The sequence below is a fragment of the Macaca nemestrina genome, chromosome 18, assembly GCF_043159975.1.
Source record: "Macaca nemestrina isolate mMacNem1 chromosome 18, mMacNem.hap1, whole genome shotgun sequence".
Taxonomy (NCBI): Eukaryota; Metazoa; Chordata; class Mammalia; order Primates; family Cercopithecidae; genus Macaca; species Macaca nemestrina.
The window spans coordinates 87131634-87140196 of NC_092142.1; the positions used below are offsets into that span (position 1 = coordinate 87131634).

Sequence of the window (8563 nt, forward strand, 5' to 3'; positions counted from 1 at the left end):
ATGATGGTGGAGGTGGTGATGATGATGGTGATGATAGTGGTGGTGATGGTAATGATGGTGGTGATGGTGATGATGGTGGTGATGATGATGGTGGTGATGATGGTGGTGATAATGATGGTGGTGATGGTGGTGATCATGATGATGACGGTGGTGGTGGTAATGATAAGCAAGATGATATTGATTATGAGAGTTGTCTTAGTCCATCTGGGTTGTTGTAACAAAATACCATAAATTGGAGGTCAAGTATGGTGACTCACACCTGTAACCCCAGCACTTCGGAAGGCCGAGGCTGGAGGATCACTTTAGGCCAGGAGTTTGAGATCAGCCTGGGCACTAGAGCAAGATCCTATTTCTACAGATTGGTTTAAAATTAGCTGGGTGTGGTGGTGTGCACCTGCAGTCCCAGTTACTCAGGTGGCTGAGGTGGAAGGATTGCTTGAGCCCAGGAGGTTGAGGCTGCAGTGAGCAATGATCTCACCACTGTGCTCCAGCCTGGGTGACAGAGCAAGACCCTGTCTCTAAAAAAACCCGGAAAACCCCATAAATTAGGTGGCTTATAAACAACAGAGGTTTCTTTCTCATAGTTCTGGAGGCTGAGAAGTCCAACATTAAGATCCCAGTAGAGTCAGTGTCTGGTGAGGCCCATTTCCTCATAGACAGTTATCTTCTCACCGTGCCCTCACGTGGCAGAAGGGGCGCGGGGGCTTTCTAGGGCCTCTTATAAAGCACCAATCCCATTAATGAGGACTCTGCCCCTTGACCTCATCACCTCTCGAAGACCCCACCTCCTATTCACATCACTTTGAGGGTGAGGATTTCAACATGTGAGCGTGGAGGGACACAAACACTCGGGCCCCAGCGTGGCCTGGCACCCATAGAGTGTGGCTTGGTGCAGCCACTCTTTAAGCTCCCGCCCCTGGTTACTTGGTTTATTTCCCCCACACAAACCTCCAAGGCTGGCTACTGATCACCCTCTTCCTGTAGACGAGAGCCTGCAGGCCTGGAGATGACGCAGCCTTCTCAGGCCACACGGCCTGCAGGTGGCACTGCACTGCGGCGGCCGGGGACAGGCCCCACGTCCTCAGCGCCCTGTGATGTCATTTCAGTATCAGAGCAGGGAGGGACCTGCTTGTTTTAGAGAAGGGGGTTCACCTGGGACACCCCCGAGCGTTGTCCCAAGCCTCGACAGAGCCACTCACTTCCCACTTGGGAGCAGTTTCTCTGCACGCACCAGGCAGTAGGACCAGGGAAGTAATCGCGTCCGCTAAGTGGTGTCGTCCGCCTGCAAGACCTGCACAGCTCCCAGGCCTGTGGCTTTGGGCACCAGGTGCTGGGCCGGCGTCTGGAAATGATTAATTCCCTCTGGAGAGAGAAACATCACAGCTGCATGGCTCTTCCCAGTCGTGGGTGTGGGGCGGGAGGCAGCCGTGCCCGGGATTTCACGCTGCCCCCGCGCCTCCTGCCCTGTGCTTTTGTGACTTGCATCAGGATAGATTTATTTTCCGATCCAGTGGTTTGTCAACATGTCAGTTGACTTGCCTACATCTGCCTTTTCCCCATGCCAGGATGGTGCCGGCCGAAAGGGAAGTGTCAGCTGTTCTTCTGTCTTTAAAAGGCAGTAAAGAAAAAAGCGCAGGGCTGGGTTTCGTAACGTCAGAGGAGGCCAAGGACACCGCATGGAGTGAGTTACCCGGGCGGTGAGGGAATCGGTGGGGCTGGTCCATGTTGCTGCCCCAGGGAACAGTGTTTCTCTCTTTCTTCAGCCTTGATGGTATTGCTGGGCTGTGGACACTGGATGAGTTCAGAGAACTCCGGGTGATGTAGGCCCCAGAGGTGCAGGTTGATGGATGGGCTTGTCTTTCTCCCCTTGTAGCCTTTCAGATCTGATGGGAAACGCATGTGGGCGAGGAGGTGATGGGCTTCAAGGCGCGGCTCTCAGGTTGCAAGCTGTCTGTTCTCAGAATACAGCTGGCTGTGTTGTAATCGCACGCTGATCTCACAATAAATAACGTGTGCAGGGAACGTGCTTTCAGATGAGCGTGATTTTTTTTTTTTTTTTTTGAGACGGAGTCTCGCTCTGTCACCCAGGCTGGAGTGCAGTGGCCGGATCTCAGCTCACTGCAAGCTCCGCCTCCCGGGTTTACGCCATTCTCCTGCCTCAGCCTCCCAAGTAGCTGGGACTACAGGTGCCGCCACCTCACCTGGCTAGTTTTTTGTATGTTTTTTAGTAGAGATGGGGTTTCACCGTGTTAGCCAGGATGGTCTCGATCTCCTGACCTCGTGATCCGCCCGTCTCGGCCTCCCAAAGTGCTGGGATTACAGGCGTGAGCCACCGCGCCTGGCCTGAGCGTGAATTTTACAGTGTGCCCAAACAGAATCCCCATCCTGGAGAGTTAAAAGCAGGAGGCGGCCTGAGGGGGTGACAGGGCCTGCCTTTCTGGACGTGCATGATGTGCAGCCTCTACACCGGGGCTGTGCTGCGAAACACAGTCGTGTTTGTGAGCCCCGCTGGGTGGTTTTGCGAAAATCCGTGATTCAGTTCACACTGATAATCTCTGAGGCTGTGGGTGAGGGAGGATTTTCTGGGGGAACAGAAAGTGATCTGAGGGGCTGGAGGGGAAGTGGGTTTTAGCTGGGGCTGTCGGCTGATCCTGGTCAAGAGGTAAGGTTGCAGAGTTGATTCTGAAAGTCGGACGTGTCTTGGGATGGGGGTATCTCTGTCATATAATCAGACTCAGCATGAAGGTGGTAACGGTCCTCAAGAGGGAATGGGCCCAGCTAACAATGGCATGTGGACGTTTGAAGACAAGGGGGAAAAGGGCTCTTGCTCTGAGACCTCGGGGTGTCCTGAGATGCAAAGGAGAACAGAGCCCAGAGTGTCAGGAAAGGTCCCATGAGTCTCTCATTGGTCTCCCACCCTGAGCTATCTACCAGGAAATCTCTTCTGGAGTAATTTATCTTCCATGTCAACTGATCAGGATAGCCTCTGTGGGTTCGGGAAGGTAGGAGGGAGCTCCGGAGACAGCACCGAGCAGGATTTGATGCCTAGACTCTTGTTCCCAAGACGATTAACTTGGGAAACTGGAATTATTCTGCCCAGAGGAGGCGGCGTCGTGATCCACAGACATGTGATGTCTCAGACCACATCAGCAATGTTTCTCCCAGAGACCTGTGCTCTGACTTATCCATCTGCATTTGGTCATTGGGGTCTCTGAGGCCAGCCCTTGCCTTTCTGTGTGTAGGTGGGGAAACTGAGTCCTAGAGAGAGGCATGGCTTGCCCAAAGTGGTGCTGATGGCATGAAGTTGCACTTAGAAGTGGAGTACCCTGAATCCTAGCCTTGGTTTGTCTGGACAGCATCTACTTTTATGGGCCACCAGGCTAGCAGACCTAGCCCAGAATGAGACCTGCAGCCTGTGCCAAGGAGAGAGGTGTCCTGGGTCAGGTCAGGTGCAAAAGCTGGCTCTGAATGACGTCTGTGATTCTCCTGAGGGCCAGGATCCCAGCCTAGTTCAGCCATCAGGGGGAAATTTGGGACTGAGCAGTCATGGGAGGAGTCTGACATTATGACAGAGATATCCCTACCCCAAGACATGTCCAGCGTTCCAAATCAACTCTGCAGCCTTGTCTCTTGGCCAGGACTGGCTGACAGCCCCAGCAAAAACTCACTTCCCCTCCAGCCGCTCCACTGAGTTTGGTGGAGCAGTGTCCATCCAGAAGTGACCACCAAAAATACCAGGAAAGAAGCAACGAGGGAACGGGGTCTACGGGTTGGCTGCTGTGGGCCACTCACCGACAGGCCCCTTGCTCTGCCCAAATCCTCTTGGTAGCCCTTTAGTCAGGTGATATCACCCCTCATCACAGACGGGAAAGTGAGGCTCAGAGAGCTCTACCGACTGGCCACACAGAGCAGGAGCTGGAGCCTGGGCACTGTTTTGTCTGATGCCAAAGTTCTTTCCGAGAGTTCACGCACCTCCATGAGCCCTGTGGGCTCCTCCTGCTCTTTGGGGCGTGAGGGGCACTGCCTCTGCCCTTAGGGAGATGCCTCAGGAGGGGCAACTTGTTCTTGAAAAGCAGCCACCTCTCACCTGGGTCATGTCTGAGCTGGGCTCCCCAGAGCAGGACTGTCTTGTTCAGCGGCTGGAATTCGTCCGTCAGTGTTGGTCCCTGACTATTTTCAGGGATGCTCCTGGCTGGCGCTTACTTCCCTGTAGATCTAGTCTTGGACTTCATCACTGAGGCCATCACGTCTAGGAAGCTGGCTGTCCCTACCCTTCTGGCCTTCGGATAAAGCTGTACTTGCAGGGGAAGCTGCCCCTTTGGCCTCCGAGTGGAGCAAAGAGGTCAGGAAGCACAGGTGCAAAGGAAGTAGCCGGTGGCATGGACCACGGCTCACCACAGGATCCTGCCTGTTTGTACAGACACAGAGGAGGGCTTTGGCCACTGGAGCAGGAGCAGGCAGGGACACCTTCTTCGTTAAGTCACCCACTAGTCCAGATTCTTAATCTTTCTATTCTCAGTGCTGGATACACAGCAAGTACACAGTTAATGTTTGTCCCACAGGATTAAATGCACACAGGAAAGCAGATGCGTCTTTCCCAGGGGAATGTGGGACAAGGATTTGGGATGGCAGGATCAGTTTGCATTTGGGAGAAAGCCCTTGCCCATTGTATTAGTCATCACTGCTGCGTAACAAACGACCCCCTGACTCAGCAGCTGCCGCCTCAACACTCACCCTCCCCATGGTTCCCAGGGCCCGGAGAGCCACCCAGCACAATGGTGTGGGCCTTGTGGTCCCGTAGTCACAGTGTCCGTGGAGCTGCCATCATCTGCAGGCCCGCCCGGGGCCAGAAGGTCCACTTCCACGTTCGCACCCGGAGAGCTTGTGCTGACTGCTGGTGGGAGGCCGTGGGCATCTGCCATGCGGGCCTCTCCATGGGCTGCCTGTGTGTCCTCACAGCGTGGCAACCAGCTCCGGGGGGACCAGTGATCCCAGCAGCACAAGGCAGGCCTGTGTGTCTTTTGACTTCGTCTTGGCAGCTACACCCTAGCTTGCCCACAACCCTCTACTTGTTAGAAGCAAGTCCCTGAGTCCAGCCCACACTCAAGAGGGCAGCTTTTGAGGGAGAGTGTCAGAGTTTGGGGGCATGTTTTAAAACCACCACACCCATCACAGCTACAGAAATCTCATTTATTTGCTCATTTAAAAACTGTCTCCTGGCCGGGCACAGTGGCTCATGCCTGTAATCCCAGCACTTTGGGAGGCAGAGACGGGTGGATCATGAGGTCAAGAGATTGAGACCATCCTGGCTAACACAGTGAAACCCCGTCTCTACTAAAAAACAAAAAAATTAGCCGGGCGTGGTAGCGGGCACATGTAGTCCCAGCTACTCGGGAGGCTGAGGCAGGAGAATGGCCTGAACCTGGGAGGTGGAGCTTGCAGTGAGCCAAGGTCGGGCCACTGCACTCCCCACATCCCCTAGGCCCCTGCTCCAATGTCACCCGCTGGGGACGACGTCCCTGACCTCTGCATCTGTGACAGAAGCCCGTCCCCACGCTCCATCCTTTCTTCAGGGCACGTGATGTGGGCTACATCCATACGTCACGCATCTCACCCCGTGCAATGCAGGCTCCATGATGGCAGGAAAGGGCTCCATCCTCAGCCTACGAGGAGCCTGGGAGACAGAGCAAGACTCTGTCTCAAACTAAATAAATAAATAAATGAATAAACAAACAAACAAACAGTCTCCTGAGCACCTGCCGTGTGCCCAGCCCTGGGGCTGAGGACGGAGCCCTTTCCTGCCATCACGGAGCCTGCATTGCACGGGGTGAGATGTGTGACGTATGGATGTAGCCCACATCACGTGCCCTGAAGAAAGAGCCTGTGAAAGGATGGAGCGTGGGGACGGGCTTCTGTCACAGATGCAGAGGTCAGGGACGTCCTCCCCAGCGGGTGACATTGGAGCAGGGGCCTGGGGGACGTGGGGAAGCCCGGCAGACGCCTCATTGCATGTGTCAAGGCCTCTGGTGGGGGGCTGGGTAGAGGCTATTGCAATTGTCCAAACTTCCTGCAATGGCAGAACATTCTAGATCTGCACTGTCCAGTAAGGTGACCATGAACCACACGTGACTATCGAGCTCTGGAAATGCAGCTGGTGCAGCTAAGGAGTTTAATTTTAAATTGCATTTAATTCTTGTCACTTTAAATGTTAAATGTCTACCCATGACTAGCAGTGACAGGGCAGGCCCAGGTGAAGGCAGGGCAGGCCAGTGACAGGGCTGGCCTTGGCGAAGCAGGTGAGTGCTGGAGTGTGCACTTTGAGGGTAGGGCTGCCGGGTTTCTTGACGGTTGGGTGGCAAGCAGAATGGGTTTTTAACTGGCCAGGCCTTGGCGTCGTGAAACCTGGGCTGGAACCCGGACTTTGTTTCGTGGTGGTTCTGTGAGCTTAGACAGAACTCACAACCTCACCAACTCCCTGTTTATTAAAAAGAGGGCGATGGCCCTGCTGGTCATGCCAGGATGTTGCAAGGCACAAATGCAGCAGACTTGAGCCTGTATGTGGCTCACATTGGGTTGGCGTTAGCCCTGCAAGCCACCCGAGGTGAGGGCTCCGTGCAGCTCTGGGGTGGCTGCTTGACAAGGCGCTGCTGCCTCATGTTCTCTGTTACCTGGCTCGGGGTCTTCCGGGCTCTGCAGGCCATGTTTGAGGTGGGTTGTGACCCAATGCTCCAGTCTGGCCCTCGACCCTCCCCCACATCCCACCAGGGTTCCCATTCCGTGACCTGGCAGGAGATGTCAGACTGCAGCTGAAGGCCCTGCTGGTTTCCTACGAGGAGGCTGCAGATGGGAACGAGGACCTCACAGTCAAGAGCATGGGCACCGCCTGCCTGGCAGATGACACGTTCATGAGCGGGTCCCCGGAGGCCTGCCCTGGCACCCGACAATCCCAGGAGGCAGGAACAGGTTAGAGCCAACCATGGAGCTCGCCAGAGAGGTGCCTTTCGGTACCCAAAGGGTGTTTTCCAAGGGAAATCCTGCCACACAGGGCAAATGAGAGCAGGTCAGGGCTCACCAGTCACTGCAGAATCCACCGGCCTACGAATCCCTGGTCTTCAGGGGTTGGGAGTGGCCAGAAAGAAAGGAATCCCCCTGCCCCCATGGCCTGTGGATCTGAGGACTCCGCTTCCTCCTCCTGTGCCAACCATTGTTTGATGAAGGCGCCCTTGCTCCCAGCCCGCTCTCCTCTGACATTCTTTGGTGAACATCCCATCTCCTTTTCGCCAGAACCAGCTGGCTCAGACCACCCACGTATTTTACAGTTCCTGGGCTTCTGCTTTCCACAGAGGGAGCCTGGCTGGGGGACTGGGGAGGGGACACAGCCTCAGGCCAGGTGCCAGGAGGATGGTGCGGCCACAGGGCTCCAGGGTCACACCACCATTCCAGCACTGTCTGTGCGGCTCCAGGGGCTCAGCGTCCCCACCTGGGAGTCAGGATGGGGGCTCAGGCAGAGGCGCTGGTTCGTGGTCCCACAGATCAAGCCTCTCTGAGTCTAGGCTGTCTTGGTGGTGACTCCAAAGGTGAGGCCGGACCGCATGTCCCATGATCCTTCTCCACATGTCCCACGATCCTTCTCCACATGTCTCATGATCCTTCTCCACATGTCTCATGATCCTTCTCCATATGTCTCATGCTCCTTCTCTACGTCTCATGATCCTTCTCCACATGTCTCATGATCCTTCTCCACATGTCCCATGAGCCTTCTCCACATGTCCCATGATCCTTCTCCACATGTCCCACGATCCTTCTACACATGTCCCACGATCCTTCTCCGCATGTCCCACGAGCCTTCTCCACATGTCCCACGATCCTTCTCCACATGTCCCACGATCCTTCTCCACATGTCCCATGATCCTTCTCCACATGTCTCATGATCCTTCTCCACATGTCCCACGATCCTTCTCCACATGTCCCACGATCCTTCTCCACATGCCCCACGAGCCTTCTCCACATGTGCCACGATCCTTCTCCGCATGTCCCACGAGCCTTCTCCACATGTCCCATGATCCTTCTCCACATGTCTCATGATCCTTCTCCACGTCTCACGATCCTTCTCCACATGTCCCATGATCCTTCTCCACATGTCCCATGATCCTTCTCCACATGTCTCATGATCCTCCTCCACATGTACCATGAGCCTTCTCCACATGTCCCATTATCCTTCTCCATGTCTCATGATCCTTCTCCACATGTCCCATGATCCTTCTCCACATGTCCCATGAGCCTTCTCCACATGTCCCATGAGCCTTCTCCACTGGGCAGGGCCGAGGACCCAGCAGCAAGGGCCCTTCATACTGGGCTCACCACCCCGTTCCCTCCATGACCTTGCCAAATGCCTCCTGCTCCCACCCCCAGCTTTGGGACAGTCAAACAGGCAAGGGCTGGGGGTCCTGCCCTGGGGTGAGAATGACAGGTGAGGGGAGGAGTACCCGGTACGGCCAAAGACAGCCCAGCAGTGGAGTGTGCGTCGGCAACAGTGGCACTGCCAAACCCCGGCAGGCTTCAT

General features: G+C 55.3%; 1 long non-coding RNA gene across 1 annotated transcript; it reads left to right on the forward strand.

Moving 5' to 3' along the window:
• Positions 1-1095: 1095 nt before the first annotated feature.
• Positions 1096-2032, forward strand: LOC105488827 (uncharacterized). Its single transcript, XR_011616200.1, has 3 exons — positions 1096-1327; positions 1566-1681; positions 1882-2032. It is a non-coding gene; the product is annotated as an uncharacterized lncRNA (long non-coding RNA).
• Positions 2033-8563: the final 6531 nt, after the last annotated feature.